This window comes from Rattus rattus, chromosome 2 (assembly GCF_011064425.1).
Source record: "Rattus rattus isolate New Zealand chromosome 2, Rrattus_CSIRO_v1, whole genome shotgun sequence".
NCBI classification, from domain to species: Eukaryota; Metazoa; Chordata; class Mammalia; order Rodentia; family Muridae; genus Rattus; species Rattus rattus.
In genome coordinates, this window is record NC_046155.1 from 84,915,413 (window position 1) to 84,935,686 (window position 20,274).

Genomic DNA, 20,274 nt, shown 5'->3' on the forward strand with positions numbered 1-20,274 from the left:
GGTATCTTTTTTTAACCAGACGTTGGGTCAGGACCTTTAAATACATCATCTCATTCAATTCCTTTTAAAAGTTCATAAAATATGCATTGCACTCTTCATTCCAGATGAGAAAGTCATGATTTGAATGACATATGAAGAGGGGCTGTGAGCCCTGAAATACAGAACCATGAGTCCTGGTCTCACCACCATACAAAACTTCTCATCAAAGTTATTTCCCGTCTGTGGATTTGTGGTTATGAAGAGAATACTCTACCTTCTTCCTTCTTCGACCAGATAGATAAATATGTATAGAAGATAGGTAGATAGATAGATAGATAGATAGATAGATAGATAGATAGATAGATAGATAATGCTAAACAGATAGGAAAAAGTTCAATAACACATAATAGACAGATATAGAGATTAAAAATGAATTAAAGATAGAAAGTAGATGGTAGGGCAGAGAATAGATAAATAACTAGAGGTAGATGACAGGTAAATTATATTTAGAATATTGATTTATGATAGGGAGAGATGATAGGATAGATAGATGACAGATAGATATAAATGATACAAACATAGGTAGATGATAGATCGATAGATGGGCAGAAACCTAAGTACATACATGATTGATAGATGACTGATCCAACAGATGATAGATAGTAGACAGATGCTGAAGAGCCCTCTCCTGTATCCCAATGAGCTGTGTTTCACGTGTTAATGCTTCACCAAATGAGAAACAGGAAATCCCTCCTACTTTCTCATCTGTGAAATAGAGCCTGTGGCCTCCATTCCCGATCATGCCTGGTACCTGAACTGAGTCGCTAGTAAGAGATCCAAAAACAGAGTGGCTCAAGTAAAGTGTGCCTTGGTTTCTCTTCACAGATGGATGCAGAGGGAAATAGTTCCAGGCTGCCATACTTTGCAGTTATTCAGGGATATGTCTCTTTCGATATACTTTTTTCTTGTTCCTGGAGTATTGAAGCAGGCTTACCAGAATAGCATCAGCCTCCAGCTCAGAGGTAGAGGGGGATGGATGGGTTGAGAACACAGCCCTTCAGGTGCTGGGACCTGAGACTGCATGCACAACATCTGCTCATATCCCACAGGCAGCCAGCCACATGCCACACATCTGTAAGGGAATATCTCACCTCCTATATGGATGGACAGGTACTGGATAATACCTCAGAGCACAAAGGAGAGATTAATACTGGAATATAATTAGTCTAAAAGGACGATAGCGCCTTTGAATTGCCTGGAGTCTAAGCCATGCACGCACACCGGAAGCTGTTTTAAAAATTATGTGACCAAATCATATGCGTGCATTCATATCTAGATGAATGAAGAGATGATAGATAGATAGATAGATAGATAGATAGATAGATAGATAGATAGATAGATAGATAGATAGATAGATAGATAGATAGACAGACAGATGTAGATAGGAAGATAAGATAGATAGACAGACAGATGTAGATAGGAAGATAGATAGATAGATAGATAGATAGATAGATAGATAGATAGATAGATAGATAGATAGATAGATAGATAGATAGATAGATAGATAGATAAATAGACAGACAGATGTAGATAGGAAGATAGATAGACAGACAGATGTAGATAGGAAGATAAGAGACAGACAGACAGACAGACAGACAGACATATTGCATGTCATACCTGTGGAGGTCAGGGGACAGAAAATAACTTTGTGAAGTCAGTTCCCTCATTACATTTTGACATGGTTTCCAGGGTTGAACTCGGGCCCTCTGGTTTCCAGGGCAAGCACCTTTAGCTGTTCCACCATCTTGCCTGGCCTCTTTTTAAATAGAATGTTTATGCTTAACAATGTCATACATGTATATCATGTATATTGACCATACTCCCCATGTCACCCTCCCTTCTCCCCACCCCCTCCTGTGATCCTCTTTTCTTCCCAACAAGCTCCCCCTCTACTCTCACGAGTTTAGGGTTTTACCACGGGCATAGGGGTGAGCTTATTTACTGACCCACAGGCAACTGACCAGTGTCTACACCATTGAAAAAAGTCCTTCCCTGCCTCAGCAACCACGAACTGTCAAGGGTTCATCAGTGACTGTGGAAGTGCTCCGTATTGTGTGTGTGGCCACAGCTGCAGTGGGTTTATGAACATAGCAGCCACACTGAGTCAGAAGACCACGTGGCCTCACTAGTCCCCATCCTTGGGAATACATCCTTCCCTCCCACCTTTCCTGGTGTTCCCTGAGCCTTGCAGAGAGTGGTTGATATGGGTGCCTTGTCTAGGGTTGAGCACACAACAGTCACTTATCCTCGGCACTTGGGGTGTTATATCTCTCTGCAATCAACCAACCAATCAAGGCTGGCAAACGCACATCCCCCATAAAGCAAAGACAAGGAAAGATAGTATAAAACTCAGCAGTGGGTCTCTGTGGAGGAGTCGGCGATGGAAATGGAGAGTTATTGACAACCCAGTGGGTCCACGAACACGGGTTTTTTTTAATGTATTATTTATTTACATGTAGGTACGTGTGCCTGTGTGAGTTTATCTCACTTTTTAAAAATTTTATGTTGTATGAGCATTTCGCCTGCATGTATGTCAGTGCACCATGTTCATGCAGTGGCCACAGAAACCAGAACAGAGCACCAGATACCCTTGGAACTATAGTTACAGGTGGTTCTGAGCCATGTGGGGTGGGTGTGGGGGGTCCTGTGCATCAAACCCTATCCTGTGCAAGAGCAGGAAGTGCTCTTAACCACCAAACCAGCTCTTCAGCTCCTAATAACATTGCTATCCATGTGCTTTGTTGTTAATGAACTATGTAGCAATGCCCTTGGTCTTCATCTTGCTCCTTAATATATATATTCCCGGTTTCCAGGCCAACATCCCCCTAGCCCCTCCCACTCCACTTCTATATGGGTGTTCCCCTCCCTATCCTCCCCCCATTACCACCCTCCCCCCAACAATCCCGTTCACTGGGGGTTCAGTCTTGGCAAGACCAAGGGCTTCCCCTTCCACTGGTGCTCTTACTAGGCTATTCATTGCTATCTATGAGGTTGGAGCCCAGGGTCAGTCCATATATAGTCTTTGGGTAGTGGCTTAGTCCTGGAAGCTCTGGTTGCTTGGCATTGTTGTTCATATGGGGTCTCAAGCCCCTTCAAGCTCTTCCAGTTCTTTCTCTGATTCCTTCAATGGGGGTCCCGTTCTCAGTTCAGTGGTTTGCTGCTGGCATTCGCCTATGTATTTGCTGTATTCTGGCTGTGTCTCTCAGGAGAGATCTACATCCAGTTCCTGTCAACCTGCGCTTCTTTGCTTCATCCATCTTATCTAATTGGGTGACTGTATATGTATGGGCCACATGTGGGGCAGGCTCTGAATGGGTGTTCCTTCTGCCTCTGTTCTACACTTTGCCTCCCTATTCCCTGCCAAGGGTATTCTTGTTCCCCTTTTAAAGAAGGAGTGAAGCATTCGCATTTTGGTCATCTTTCTTGAGTTTCATGTGTTCTGTGCATCTAGGGTAATTCAAGCATTTGGGCTAATAGCCACTTATCAATGAGTGCATACCATGTGTGTTTTTCTGTGATTGGGTTACCTCACTCAGGATGATATTTTCCAGTCCCATCCATTTGCCTATGAATTTCATAAAGTCATTGTTTTTGATAGCTGAGTAATATTCCATTGTGTAGATGTACCACATTTTCTGTATCCATTCCTCTGTTGAAGGGCATCTGGGTTCTTTCCAGCTTCTGGCTATTATAAATAAGGCTGCTATGAACATAGTGGAGCACATGTCTTTGTTATTTGTTGGGGCATCTTTTGGGTATATGCCCAAGAGAGGTATGGCTGGGTCCTCAGGTAGTTCAATGTCCTTGCTTCTTAATATTCTATTCTTTGAAAATATCATACAGTATATTTTGTCATATTCTCTCCTCCCCCACTCCTCCCAGATTGTTCCTGCTCCCCATCTCTACTCACCCTACTTCATGGTCTTTCTCTTTCTTTTTTTTTTTTTTTTTTTTTTTTTTGGAGCTGGGGATCGAACCCAGGGCCTTGCGCTTGCTAGGCAAGCACTCTACCACTGAGCTAAATCCCCAACCCCTGGTCTTTCTCTTTCTTAAAAAAGAAAAAGGCCACCGCAAAAACATGGAGCTCTATTTGTGTTGGCAACCACTGCTGAGTGTGGGGCCTGCCCTGGAATGTGGTTGGTTTAAATCCTGCATGAAAGCCATCTGAAATGAAATTAAATGAGTGGAACAGTAGTAAAGTGCCGTGAGCTTTTCAGAACCCAGTCCTGGATACACAGATCTCCCTACAAATATGTGCTTAGATTACATCCCAAAAATGTGTTTACCTTGGTGAAGAGCAAAGGAGGGAGTTGAACCCTTTCATAAGCCCTCAACAGTGGACAAAAGGAAGACTAAATTACGCAGTAATGCGGTGTACGATACGAATAATGGGTAGAGTGCAGGTGCCGGTAGCATAAAAACCCTGTTTTCCAGCCCTGAATCACAGTCTGTAGCTTTAGGCAAGAAGCAAGCCTGGAGCTGCTCTGGGCTCTGGGCTGTTAAATCATGATGGATGATCCCATAAGGAAGCAAACAAGATCAGTGGAATTCATTCATTTGCCAGGTGCCCTGGGAACTCTTTGATTTCCCCCAAGACTTGACCGCCTTCTTCTGTTATTGCAGGAAGCAGTTAGTCCCCACCACACAGACTGACAATGAAGTGGGAGACAGACCCCAGGTCTAGTCTCAAAGGTTGGAAGCCAGGCATATCAGGGGGTCTTGGAAGATGACTCGACATCATGTATAAAGTGCTCACTACACAAGCATAGAGACCTGGGTTCGGTCCCCAAGACCTTTGTAAAAGCCAGGGGATGTGATGCACTTTGTAAGCTGGCACTGGAGAGGAAGAAGGGATAGGGCTTTGCTGGCCATCCAGCCGAATCAGTGAGCTTCCAGGTCAGGAAGAGACTCTGTCTCAAAAATAACTAAGATGGAGAGCAACTATAGAAGACACCTGGGGACTGGAGAGATGGCTCAGTGGGTTAAGAGCAGTGGCTACTCTTCCAGAGGACCTGAGTTCAATATCCACCACCCACATGACAACTCACTACTGTCTGTAACTCCAGTTTCAGGGGATCCAACACCTCACAGAGAAATATATGCAGAACAAAAAAAAAAAAAACAAAAAAAAAAAAAAACACCAATGCACAGAAGACACCTGGCATCAACCTCTGCTTGCCATATACATACACAACACACACATGCACACAAACACACAGAGAGACATATACACAGAGATGCAAACACACAGACCCATATGTGTACATCCACAAGCCCAGATACATGCAAAAGTAAAGGAAAAGCAAACAACCACGGCTCACATCCAGCCCAAAGAAAAGCAGGTACTCTGCATAACAGAGACCCTGGGGTTCTATCCCCAGCACTGCCTAAAAGGGGGTGGTAGGGATAACATGAAATTAGAATCCCAGACCCTCCAGAGGTGGGAGCTAAAGGACCATCCTCATCCCCAGAACCACCTACGCCTCTTAGACCCAATCTCAAAACATGAGAAGATCAGCAGTGATGGTCAGAATGACTCACAGGAACCCCGTCGGTCCCGCAACTGCAGAGGGGCAAAGGCTCCATCTTCCCATTAGCAAAGCGGGAACAACCCCACCCCATTTAGAAAGCATGTTGGGCACACAACTGGAGCGGCAGGCCTGGAGTGCAGCAGGTGCCCCACAGCGTGTTCCCCTTTCCTTAGGGCAGCCCCTTCACATCTTCACCCCGCACCCCCATTTTAAACAAAGAAGAAAAATATAATTGTGAGTGACAGGCGGGGTGGGAAATGCCATTTTAAACCACCACTGACTGAAGCTGAAGCCGCTTCTGTCCCTGAGGGAGAGAGATTATTTCTCTCCAGACTAAATATATTTTCTTTAGCAAAGTGCTTTGATAGGCAGCTTTGGTTATGAAATGTGAGCCCCCCAGGGCACAGTTTAGAAGGAGACAGTGAAACAAAGAGCTAGCAGGACGGCTCAAATCAGGAAAATGAGCAGAGATGCCAGGTTTGGGAGGCTCACGGAAAATTGGGGTGACATTGCAACCACAAACTCACCTCTTCCCGACATCCCACACGCTCCGCACGGTTCCCTTACAGGGGTCCTCCTTTGTCTGAGAGGGGGGATTGTTGACTCCTACTGCACTGCTTTTTTCTAAACGTGAGCAATTGTAAATCTCTCCATCTTAACGGTGGGCATTGTGGGAAAGGGTGAGTTTTGCAGTCTGAGGCGTGAGAGCAAAACCAGCTTGGATTTCTCTTTCCTTGAAGGTTTGTCTTATCCATTCATCTTAGTAATTTGGTATGTGACTTTTTTTTTCTAATTAAAAAATCAGGCTTGATCTTTTCTCTCAAAGAAAACACTTTACAGCTTCTCTTGGGCATGTTTGAGCCACGAGAATTGTGACACTTACACTCTGGGGCCATTATTACCTAAAACAAGTGTTTCTTCAACACAACCCTGAGTAACCAAGACTGTGACAGCTGATCCCTGAACAGCCAAGTAACTAACAGGTGATCGGGGTTCATCACCCACCGCCCTTGAGAGAATGAGATGGGAAACAATTTCATTGTGCTGCTCAGAACAGGTGTAATTTAAAACTTACCTTTATGTCTAGAATTTTGTATTTAATGCTATCAGACCTCGGGTGAGATGGGGAAAGTCCCTACTGTATCAGCATGGTGTGTGTGTGTGTGTGTGTGTGTGTGTGTGTATTCAGTATATATATACTGTATATACATACATATGTGTACATATTGAATATTATATATTCTATTTACGTGTTCATTGTCTCTCCTCTTGAGAGTGTAAAGTCAGGAGAGCAGGCCTGGAGTAGTTTTTAATTAGGTTCTACTTCCCAGAAGAACACCTTGGAAGGCGTTCAACACATTTTTCTTCGATAAATGATTAGGAGAGAATCATGTGGAAATTTGAAATGAACGGCAGACCAGGAAGAATGAAGAAGTCTGCGCTTTTAGGTCGTTATTGCAGCCACAGCTGACAGAAACAGATAACAATGTGGACTGAGTTCAGATGAGATAAAAATCTCATCCAAATTCTACAACCAATCAAGGTTTCAGACTGAGACCAGTCTAGTTATAATCCTATCCTCAAATCTCTGGGCTATTTCCCCAACTCTGTATAAGGCAAATCCTCTGGAACCTTTATGCACCCTAGTGGGGGTGAACATAAGTGTGGGCACCGCGGACGTCAGTACTGAGTGAGGGTCCTCAAAGGGAGACAGCACTACCACGTGTCAGCGCCACAGCACTCAGGGCGCACACCTCAGTGGACATACCATGGAAATGCCTGCACACCCACGGTTACTGCTGCACTCTTCAGAACAGCCTAGATCAGATCAGATCAGTTCGGATCAGCCTAGGTGCCTATCAATAGAAAAATGTGAAGTTGTTCAGCCATACAGAAGAAAGAAACCGTGGCATTTGCAGAACGGACAGAACTGGGAATTATTTTGTTAAGTAAAACAAGCCAGACTCAGGGAGACAACTACAGCATGTGTTCTCATTTGTAGAACCTGGAGGTAGGTAGGTAGATGTGTGTGTGTGTGTGTGTGTGTGTGTGTGTGTGTGTGTGTGTGTGAGAGAGAGAGAGAGAGAGAGAGACAGAGAGAGAGACAGAGAGAGACAGAGAGAGAGAGACAGAGACAGAGACAGAGACAAAGAGAGGGGAAACTAGAAAACAGCATGACAGGAGAGGAAGAGGTCTCAAGGTGGAAGAGGGGAAGAAAATAATGAAATGCACAGGCCATGAAAGCTAAGAGGTTTCCTGGGGTGGGGGACCTGTAGGAGGAGGTCAGAAAGGGGGGTGGGTAGAGTTTGGTGGGTAGCAGTAGATGACAGATTAGAACAGGGACTCTTGACATGTGTGTTTGAAAAGGCCATAACAAGGCTCATTTGTGTGTATGCTGACTTTAAATTTAATTAAATAAATAAAAGAACACCTAGCTCTCTTGCTCTCTTGCTCCTCTCTTGCTCTTGCCTTCCTACCCCCACTCTCTCCCTGTTCCCTTCCCCCTCTCTCTCCATGTTCTCATGGCCGGCCTCTATTCCTCTACTTCTCTCTCTCTTTCTCTCTGTCTCTCTCTGTCTCTCTGTCTCTGTCTCTCTCCCTCTCTGTCTGTCTGTCTCTCTCTTTCTCTGCCTTTCTCTGCTTCTACTACCCTCTAACTCCCCTCCCCATGTCCTGAATAAACTCTATTCTATTAAATTTAAAAAAAAAAAACACCTAAAAAGAGGGAGGAAGGGAAGGAAGGAGAGAGAGAAGAATGGAGGGGGGGCCGTCCAGATGGTTCAGTAGATGAAGGTGCTTGCCTGCCAGCAAGCCTGACCACTTAAGTTTGACCCCCCAGGACCCACATGGTAGAGGTAAAAAGTACCTCCCACAAGTTGTCCTCTAACCACCACATGTGGGCTGTGTCCCATGCATGCCCACAACACACACATACATTAATTGACTGGCTAATTAATTAATTGGTTAAATTTTAATTTCTTTAAATAATGATTTAATTAATTGATTAATTAAAACATAGGAGAGGAAAAAGTATTTAGTGAGCTAAGAACATAAAGAGTTCAGAAAGTCAGAAGCATTTCAGAGAAGAGAAGAGTCATATCAGCAATCGTATCCTTGGTGGAATAACAAGAGGAAGAAAAAACGACAAGTACAAGACAAAACATCCAGAGTCTACAAACCAGCAATAGCTATGTGTAGGCTACCAGAACAGAAACCCCAGGAGCGCAAACACAACAAACCCCCCTCGCACCCACCAACACTTCTCCACCTGTCTTCAGCAATCCTTAGGTTAACGGATCAAAATGAGGCTCCAGAAAGACGTGAAGAGCCTCACCCCAGTCAAGTGCAGAGATACCCCAAAGCATGCATGCAGACGCTGTCATGGTTTGAATATGCTTGGCCCAGGGAGTGGCACTACTTGGAGGTGTGGCATTGTTGGAGTAGGTGTGCCACTGTGGGCGTGGGCTTAAGACCCTCATTCTAGCTACCTAGAAATCAGTCTTCCACTAGCAGCCTTCAGAGGAAGATGTCGAACCCTTAGCTCTGCCCGTACCACACCTGCCTGGATGCTGCCATGCTTCTGCCATGATGATACTAGACTGAACCTCTGAACCTGTAAGCTGGCCCCACTTAAATGTTGTCCTTTATAAGACTTGCATTGGTCATGGTGTCTATAAACCCTAACTAAGACACTCACCTAGCAACATCTGGAGTAAGAGAAAAACCGAGAGTGACCCACCACCATGTACACACTCTGTACTTCACAGAGCTGTTCCTTCAGAATGTCCAACGCAAGGAATCAAGGTTGACTAGATCCTTGCCAAGAAATCAAAAGGTAGGAGTTCCGCCCAGGCCCAGATGCCAGGCTCAGCCTTGAATTACAGGCAGTTTCTGGAATCCTTAAACGCTAAGATTCCAGAGCCTGCTGAAAAGAAAATTGTGATCCCACCATGAAAGTATTTAAATCTGTTGGTAAATGGGACAAAAGAAAAGCTGTGGCAATCCCAGGCTGAGGGGAAATAACGGTCCATGGATTCACTCCTACAGGAATACAGAACAGCATGCTTCTTTTTTCTACAGTAAATACAGTTTACAATCTTCAGCTGTTTCCAAAATTTCAGAATGCCATAAAACAATAGAATACACATTAATAATCTGTTTAAAAGACCAAAATAATTGATTAATTAACTAATTAATTTAATTAATTAATTAATAAGTGGCCTCACGTAAGGAAAAGCAATCTGTAGAAATAGACCCAGAAATGATCCAGACATTGGAATTATTTTTAAAACTTTGAAATGACTAAAATAAATATTGTACCAAATAGAGTTGGTAGGGAGATTGTTCAATGGGTGAAAGTGTTGGCTTTGCAAGTAGGAAGACCTGAGTCCAAATCCCAGTTTAAATGCCAGGAATGGCAGCTTGCACCTGATCGGTGAACTGGAAAAAGTAAGGGAATCCCAGACGCAAAGCAATGTCTGAAAACTCTGAACCCTTTGAGTGAATTTTAATCAATCCATTTGGTAGATGATTTCCCAGCCATTTTCAATAGGATGCTAATAAAATGAGAAAGGACTTGCCCAAAACCAGTTGTAAAGGACATTTTCCATTATTTTGGTGGGGGCTGTGAACTAGGTCCTAGATGTTCCTGAGGAATTAGCTTTATAGAAATGAAAGCGGTGCAAGCTTGTATCAGCTACGTTCATGGTATTGTGATAGACACCATGACCCAAAGGAATTTATGGAAGAAAATTTTATTTTGGCTTATGGTTCTAGGAGGCTAAGAGTCCACCACAGCGGGGAGCCATAGCATCAGGTGTGTCAGCAGGACCAGGAGGCTGAGAGATCTCATCTCAACCTCCAGCACAAAGCAGAGAGTGCAAAATGAACGTGGGGAGAGGCCATAAACTCCCAAAGCCCACCCCCAGTGACATACTTCCCCCAGCCACCCTGCACCACCTACCCATCCCCAAACAGCAGCAACAACTATGGTCCAAATGAGTCTCTGGGGGGCGGGCGTTCCTCCTTTAAACCACCACTGTGAAAATGTAAGATTCAATGAACATGCCTTTCCTGGCATGTAGTGGGAAGTTTTGTGAAGCCCCTTCAACATGTGAGACAAGGGGATTCTCCCTTAAGGAGAAGTGGCCACTCTGGACATCTTGGGAGTTTAGCAGCATTCCCTGGCTTACACATATCCCTTCAGAGGGGCAACCAAAACTCTCAAACACTGCTAAATGTCCCCTGGGAAAATGGACATCGAAACTGCCGCCCAGACGAAAGCCACTGATTTAGGTAGTTAAATGATCTAAAGTCTGAGGTTTAATTTAAACCACTGAAGAAAAAAGAGGCCAGGGCACAGACAACTGGAACATGGTCAATGCTACTGTGGATCTGCGTGTTGAATACGCAGGCACTTGTTACAGTGTTTTGTCTTACGTACATTCAGAATTCATAATGATGATTAAAGTAAATTGTAATGTGCTACAGGCAGGACACAAATGCTCGTAATTGCACGTAAAATTATGTATACAAAAACCACCCTGACAAATATGTCCACAGGCCTGGGGACAAGTTAGATTGTGGTTCATGGCTGATTTCCTTTTCTGGTTTTTAAAAATAATCTATAATTATATGCTTTTAGATGGAAAAAATTGACAAATCTAAGAGCCTTGAAATGTAATATTATTAATCATTTTTGATCTAATATTAGAAGAGACCCAGCAGTAAACACAGCAGGAAGGGAAAGTTGCAGACTGTGTCCCTCTTTCATGGCCCACAAGGAAAACGTCCAAAGTCAGAAAGGCTGTGAACACCACACATCTGCACACCTCCCTCCGTTCCTCTCTGGCTGGTTAATTGAGAAACTTGTTAAACAAACATGCCTTCTGAGTTCACACCGGATTAGAGGCCTTTGTAAGTAAAATTATAGCTAGGGATATGCTTCCCCTAGCTGGGAAATGAATTTAGGAATGGCAGGGGTGGGCACTGCGTGCCAAGACATCTGAGTTACTCAGACTCCTCCATATTCATGGACAGCTATTGAGGACCCTCAAGCACCAAGAGCCCACTGAGCAGACAGAACTCGCTCTACCATGAAGCAGAGACTTCACCCAACAGAAATGTCCCGCTGCTGAAATCCCTCTGTCTCTCCACGGTGTGCAGGTGGTTTTGCTGAGGTCATGCTTGGCTGGGATGTTGCCTGGTTTCCATGACAATGAAGGCAATAGTATCCTTAAAAATTCTGTGGCAAAAACTCTTTCTCTGTTCAACCCGAGTGCCTCCTCTAATAAGTACAGTATCCTGTATTTAGTGCTACTAGAAACAGAAGAAGGGGCTGTCCATAAACAACTTCCAGTTTGACAGACTCTTAAAGTTCACCGAGACAACTGACACTGGGAACTCAAGCCTGGAATAGACCGCGTGTGTGTCTGTGTCTGTGTCTGTGTCTGTGTCTGTGTCTGTGTCTGTGTCTGTCTGTGTCTGTGTGTCTGTCTGTCTGTCTGTGTTTGTGTATCTGTATATACACACATGTGTGCATTGTGCATATGTGCATGTGTTTACCTGTGTATGTGTCTATAAGCGTATGTTTATGTGTCTGTAAGTATATGTGTGTATAAGTATGTATATTTGTGTACACATATGTGAATGTTTATCTGTGTATCTGTACATGTGTGGTGTGTATGTGTAAATGCATTTATGTATGGGCATGTTTGTATGTATCTATGTATGTAAGCAAAGTCATTCAAGCATTGTGTCTCGTTTTCATGCAAGGATAAATAAAACTCTTCATCTGATTTCAAACTCATCCTGCAGAAGAATTGTTAGTCATGGGCTGTCTCAGGACCAGTTGGTCAGCAAGGAGAACAAACACTGTTTTTACAATATCAGACTGTGTTTACTCTTAAGGAGATTTGTTAGAAGAGAATCTAAAGAACTTGATTCAAGGAGACCTGAAATACATCTGATTTCAACAGTGAGACTGCAAGTCTCTTTGTGGACATGTATCTGTTGTACCAAGTGATACGCCGTATAGGGATATTTTTCTTCATTTTTTTTTGAGATTATAATATAGTCACATCATTTTCTTTCCTCCTTCTAGACCTTTCCATGAGCCCATCCTTCCCTTCTTTAAAGTTCTCAGCCTCCTTTTTAATTGATTTGTGTCACATGTATTTGTGTACATGTATATACATATATGTACATGTATATACATATGTCCTGCATGTGACCATTCACTCCTCCCCACCCTCAACTTTCTTATTCTTCCCCTCGCTTCTTAAATAGTCTGCCCCCTGGTTTTGTCTTGTTCTGTTTTACTACTTTTACAGTTTTAGTTTTATTTTGTGGTTGTATGTGAATGTGTGTTGTGTGTAGGTGTGCATTTGCCTGCTTTCTCAGAAAAGTCGAGGGAGGACATTGTTCTGCCCTATCGGTCTCTGCCTTATTCCCATGAGACAGGATTTCTTCTCTGAACTTAGAGATAGGCTGGTGGCCCAGGAGCTCTCTAAAGACTCCACCCACACCCACACTGCAGAGCTAGGCTCACAGACACATGAGATTACACCTGGGTACTTTATATGATTCGAGAATTTGAACCAGGCTCTTATTCTTGCCCGGTGAGTGCTCTTGTGCGAGGTCATCTCCTCAGAACATGCCCGTTTTCATGTCATATGTAGAAATATGTATTATATATGGACTAGGTTCCACACCGAGAAAACATAAGACATATGTCTTTCTACATAGAATGTCCACTACCTGAAAGAGCAGGAAGCTGAACTGGGACCACCCTGAGATGAGAAGGTGACTGACTGCCCAGTGGGGACTATCACTTGGTGCCCGTTGTCCCCAGCCTGTCCTTAGCTCTTTTGCCCAAAGCACGTGTGTAAAAAACAATGTGCAGAGTGTTCAGCACCAGCTAGGCTACTTCTCTGCTGTGAGAACCATGAGGCATAAAGGTGATATATCATGAGAAACCATGAACTGGGACAGTAAGATGGACTAGCGATGAGATACCTGACAACAACCCTGACAACCTGATTTGATTCCCAGACCCACATGATAGGAGTAAAGCAACTTAAGGTGTCTTCCAACCTTCACATACATATATGTACATATGCACACCCACATATACACATATATCACAAGTACAATGAACACATATGTTTGTGCACATACATGCACACACCATTCACATGTACGTGTAATGCATACACCTGTATGCACACTACACACACTACATATAACATACATATATGTACACATACATGTACCCACACACACATGTACACACATTCACACACTCCATGCATATATATGCACACATGCACATGTGCACACACACAAATAAAAATAAATGGAGAAAAGAAACAGTAGTTATGTATTCTCTATCAGTAATTTATTGTGTCACAAAGCAATGACACCACAAATATCTACTTCTCTCCATTGACAACACAGCACATATAACATATGACCACATATGTGATTACATATAGTCAGACTGATTCATTAAGAGTTACCATTGTCTTTGTCGCCCTCCTGCAGAAGCTCCAGTTATATTCTGAGCATGCCTTATGTGCCAGGCATCATGGCAACCTCCCTTTACATCCATCCTCTCCTTTAGTACCCCCAGCAGCTTACAAAGCAAGTATTATTATTTCTGCTTTACAGCTGTGGATACTGAACTCAGAGAGGTGAAGCACTTACCCAAAGCCACACCACTGTGAGTAGTAAATCAGTCTCATTCTTTCCTAAAAGCCTATGTTCTCCTCCCAAGTTTGGCTTCCCCATTGCCTTCCCAGCCACACCATTATCCCCAGTCTCATACCTCCCCAAGTTCATTCAGATATCTTTAATGGCAAGCCTTTCTAACCTTGTTGGCAGTTTGTACTCACTGCTAAATCACCACATGGTACCATCCAGGCAGGCCTGATGCAGGAGGAGCTGAGAGTGCTACATCTCCAACTAAAGGCTGCTAGCAGACTACTGACTTCCAGGCAGCTAGGATGAGAGTCTCAAAGCCCACACCCTCAGTGACACACCTACTCCAAAAAGGTCATGCCTTCTAATTGTGCCACTCCCTGGGGTGAGCACATGCAAACCACCACATCACCGTTACCTCCATCATCAACATTACATTACTGCCAATATTATCACCACTACTGTCATTACACCCATTACATCACTGTTATCACCATCAGCACCACCACTATCCCTGTTACCATAACCACATCATCACCACCACTATCATTGTTATCATAACCATCAGCATCATTACCATCAACATCACCACTATCACCACCATAACTATCATATCACTATTACCACCACCATCAGCAGTACCACCACCATCACCATCATCACCATTATCACCATCACCATTACCATCATCATCACCACCACCATCATCATCACCGTCATTGTCACAAGCATTTGCTAAGCCTGTATTAAGTACCATCTTGTGCCAAACCCTTCACTAAGTAGTAAGAATTCCCACCAGCAAGTAGTTTCAAGCAACCCTGTGAAAACAAAAACTTCTGTTACCTAAGTTTGCAGACAGGCAGACTGAAGTTCAGAGAGGGAATGTAACTTGCCCAAGGTCACACCGCTAATAAGTTGAAAACCTGGACCTTAACCTAGAGCTGCCTAGATCAAGGCCTGCTTTTGATGTTATGGGTTTGTCAAGACTTGTGGATTTTCTCATTGTGCTTCCTGCCCCTTTTCCAGGTCTCCATCCTTAATCTCCCTTCTGAGCAGTATAAGCCTCCACCGGGCCTGGCCCTAGCTCATTTCCAATCACCCTTTATCCGCCATAGCTTTGGAAATGAACTGTTACTAATGGGTAGTCATATGTCAGCCTAATGAATGGGATGCAGACTCCCATTAAAATAATGAAATTAGCGAGTTTCGAATTTGGTTACATCGCATGGCACACAGCCTCGAGTCATTACCACCCTACTCTTTCCCTTGAATTAAACTCCGTTTATTTATTTAAGGTCTTTGGCTGGGCCATCTCTATTAAGCTCATATCATCTATTTGGGGATGGATTTTTTTTCTTTTGGCTTGTTTGTTTAAATGATGATTGGGCTGTTCCCTTGATTAATAAAGTTGTAAACATAGAAACAGACTCCGAACCACGTGCAGAAACAAAGGCTCTAAGTCAAAGGACGGTTCTTCAGAGGTTTGGGTTGTGTTTGTTGGAATAGAGTTTTTTTTTTATTATTAGTATTTCTTTTTTCCAAAGGTTGAAAACAAAAGAAGGATCTTTAAGCTCAGGGAGGTCCAATTACACTGACATTTCTGAGCAGGAATACAACCGAGATCCATTTTGCAGGAACCCACTGAACTAGCTAATCAGATTTCCTTGGATAATTTGCTCCAAAGGTCAGCCGCCCTCAAAAGCACCAGAGCCTCATTACCGGGTGAAAACTGGCTGCACATGGGGTTGAGACTTGGAAGTCAGCCTCCCACGGCAATGGGGTGAATCTGGATTGTGTTAGCCCACATTCTGCCGCCTGGAGCTAAGTCTCATCTGTCTGTTCAGCCTCCAGACAAAACCACTGGCTGAGAAAGCACCTGGATTCTGGAGGTCCGTCTCCGGGTGGGGCTTTCCCTCATCCCAGGAACAGTGGAGACAGTGACTCATCTAAACATAAATGTTGCTTCTGAGCCTCTCCAGAAATGATCTTGATGCCAATGAGAAGGGTAGCCAAGACAACAGAGGACTCGCCAAGCCCAGCTCTATCAAACCTCAGATATGTACTTCCCAACCACTGAGGTGATGGAATGAGAGACCCCCTCAGACTGGAGCATAAAGCAGCATGAGACTCGACTCATGTGGGACCCTAGGTTGGAGCCTAGATTAAGAAAATACGACATCTATAGAAAACCTAACTTAATCCTGAGCTAGAGCGACGTCTCTTTCGATAAAGCAATTGCTGCACAAGCATGGGAAGCCAAGTTCAACCCCTAGCATCCACGGGGAAAACATAGCAACGCCCAGAAATTAGAATCTGGAATCCTAGCACTGGGAAGGGAGAAACAGGATACTCTCTGGGGCCCTCTGGGCAACCAGCCTGGCATAATAAGGTAGTCCAGGGAGAGATTTCTGGGGCCACAGCACCTGGGGAAAGGCATCCAGGTTGTCTGAATTTCTCTTCCCTCCTCCTCCCCTCCACCCTCCCTCCCTCTCCCTCTCTCTCTCTCTCTCTCTCTCTCTCTCTCTCTCTCTCTCTCCTCTCTCTCTCTGTGTCTCTGTCTCATCTATCTATCTACCTATCTATCTACCTATCTATCTACCTATCTATCTACCTATCTATCTACCTATCTATCTATCTCCCCAGAGTCTGCTTCCTCCCAGCAGGAAATGGACCCACCTCCACCGCAGGTTCCTGCTGCCAGGATGTTCCACCCAAGCATGGAGGCCAAGTGGCCATGGACTGAACTCTTTGTAATTGTGAGCAAAATTAAATTTTCTCCCTTTAAGAAAACAGACAAACAGCAAACTCTATATTGGTTACAGTTCAGCAAACTTGTTTACTCTGTAATAAACATTTTAGTAGTGCAAACCCAAACACCAGGTTCAGAGAAGAGGGCAAAGCCATGCATGATTCTGTTCAAAACCAATCTGTCTGGAAGCTCCACCTACAAGCAAGCCTGGTGCTCATGCACTGCAGGGCAGCCGTTCTCACCGGGGTGAGATGGAATTTCTTTTTTTTTTTTTTCGATATTTACTCACTTCATATCCCAATCGCACCTCCTCCCCCCAGTCCTCCCCTCATACAGCTCCTCCCTCCCTTCCCGTCCCCTATTTGTGGGAGGGGGTGCAGAGGGCAAAGGTTCTTTGGTCGGTGGTCCAGTCTCTGGGAGCCTCCGAGGGTCCTGGTTAGTTGACTTTGTTGGTCTTCCTGTAGAATCCCTATCCTCTCCAGATCCCGCAATCCTTCCCGAAACTCTTCCACAAGACTCCCCGAGCTCCATCTAATGTTCAGCTGTGGGTCTCTGCATCTGTTTCAGTCAGCTGCTGAGTGGAGCCTCTCAGAGGACACTTACGCTAGGTTCCTGTCTGCAAGCATAACAGAGTATCGTTAATAGTGTCAGGGATTGGTGCTTACCCATGGGATGGGTCTCCAGTTGGGCCAGTCACTGGTTCACTGGTTGGCCATTCCCTCTGTCTCTGCTCCATCTTTGTCCCTGAAAGTCTTGTAGGCAAAAAAAAAAAAAAAGGATGAAAGGTTTTGTGGGTGGGTTGAAGTCCTTATCCACTGGGAGTCCTGCCTGACTACAGAAGGTGGTCACAGCAGGTTCCATATCCTCCACTGCTGGGAATTTCAGCTGGAGTCACCCCCATAGACTCCCTGGAGCCTCCTCTGTCCCAGGTCTTTGACATATCCTAGAGTTGCTCCGTCCCCTGATTTCTGTTCACTCTCCCTGGCTGTCCCTACACCTGATCCTCCCCCACACCCTTCCACTCCCCAGCCCCTCTCCCACCCAGTTCCTCCCCTCCATCTGCTTCCTATGACTGTTTTATTTCCCTTTCTGAGGTTCAAGCATCCTCCCTTGGGTCCTTCTTGTTATTCAGCTTCTTTGGGTCTGTGGATTATAGCATGGGCATCCTGTACTTTATGGCTAATATCCATTTATAAGTGAGTACATACCATGCAAGTCCTTTGGGGTCTGTATTAGCTCACTCGGGATGATATTTTCTAGTTTCATCCATTTACCTGCAATTTTCATGATGCCTTTGTTTTTAATAGCTGAATAATATTCCATTGTATAGATGAACCACATTATTTTTCATTTTTTATTTATGTTTTTACATATTCACTTTACACCCTGCTCACTGCCCCTCTCCCAGTCGCCCCCTCCCACAATCCTTCCCCCATCTCCATCCCCTTCTCCTCTAAGCCAGTGCCCCCCCCCTCGCACCAGCATCCGCCCACCCTGGCACTTCAAGTCTCTGAGAGGCTAGATGTTTCCTCTCCCAAAGAGGCCACACAAGGCAGCCCAGCTAGAAGAACATCCCATGTATAGGCAACAGTTTTTGGGATAGCCCCCATTCCAGTTGTTCAGGACCCACATGAAGACCAAGCTGCACATCTGTTACATACGTGCAGGAAGGCCTAGAGCCAGCCCGTGTATGTTCTTTGGTTGGTGGTGCAAACTCTGAGAGCTCAGACTGTCCAGATTAGTTGACAATGTTGGTCTTCCTGTGAAGTTCCTATCCCCTTCAATAAGAGCTCCTAAACTCCATCCACTATTTGGCTGTTGGTGTCTGCATCTGTTTGAGTCAGCTGCTGGGTGGAGCCTTTCAGAGGGCAACCGTGCTAGGTTATCTGCAAGCGTAACGGAATTATCATTAATAGTGTTGGGTATTGGTGCTTGTCTCACGTCGGGCTGGTTATTGGTTGGCTGTTCCCTCAGTCTCTGCTACATCCCCAGACCCTGCATTTTTTGTAGACAGGATAAGTTTTTGGTTTGAAAGTTTTGTGGGTCCCTATTGCTCCATTGGAGTTCCTGCCTGGCCACAGGGGGCAGCTTCCTCAGGCTCCGTATCACCAATAGTAATAGCTAAGGACACCTCCATTGATTCTTGGGCACCTCCCCTATCCCAGATCCAGTCTTTTCCTGAAGATCACCCCTACCTCCCCGCCCCCATCAGTTGCAGATTTCCATTCATTCTCCTGGCCATAGGGCCATCTCCCCCTGCCCCTCCCTACACCTGACCCCAACACCCCCAATCACCTCCCTATCCCCTCTCCTACCCAGTTCCCTCCCTCCTTCTGCCTTAGACAATCATTTGATTTCCCCTTCCAGGTGAGACTCAAGCATCCTTGCTTGTGGCTTCTTTCTTGTCCAGCCTCCTTGGGTCTGTGGAGTGTAGTATAGGCACCCTACATTTTATGGCTAATATCCACTTATAAGTGAATACATACTGTGCATGTTCTTTTGGGTCTGGTTAACTCACTCACCCAGGATGATATTCTCAAGATCCATTCATTTGCCTGAAAAATTCATGATGTCTTTGCTTTTCATGGCTGAATAGTATTCCATTGTGTAGATGAGTCACATTTTTTTAACCGCTCTTCAGTTGAGGGGAATCTGAGTAGTTTCCCATTTCTGACTTTTATAAATAAAGCTACTTTGAACATAGTGAAGCAAGTGTTCTTGTGATACGATTCATTTCCCTTAGGGCTAAGGTTGTTAAATGTGTTACACTTATTTACTGACTGCTTTTGAACTTCATCTCTTGAGAGCTGTTTGTTTCATTTGCCCATTTCATGATTGGGTTATTTTCTTCTTGTTTTTTTTTTGGGGGGGGTAGTTTCTGTTTAGTTTGGTTTGGTTGTTTGATGTTTTGAGGGGTTTTTGGTTTTTGAGAGGGATTATTTAATTTTTGAGCTTGTTTGTATTCTAGTTTCAATTAGCAATAATCGCGCCTCGGATAAACCTCATTGGCTACGATACTGCCACTGCGCAAAGCTAGCTTGTTTGTATTCTAAAATCAGTCACTAATCAGATGTAGTCAGTTGGCAAAGATTTTCTTTGGGTAAAATCTGCTGGATCTTTCATATAAACTAGAGACAAGAAAACCATGACAAAGAAAGTGGGTGTCTCCATGTTTGCTGAGACTTCCTGTCAGCCTCCCACCCTGAGTTTAATATAATAATGACAGCTGCAAAGAAAATGTCACTGCTGATCTCA

At 44.3% G+C, this 20,274-nt stretch overlaps 1 pseudogene; it reads right to left on the reverse strand.

Moving 5' to 3' along the window:
- Positions 1–19,970: 19,970 nt before the first annotated feature.
- LOC116895121 lies at positions 19,971–20,054 on the reverse strand (annotated as a pseudogene).
- Between the last annotated feature and the right edge of the window lie 220 nt (positions 20,055–20,274).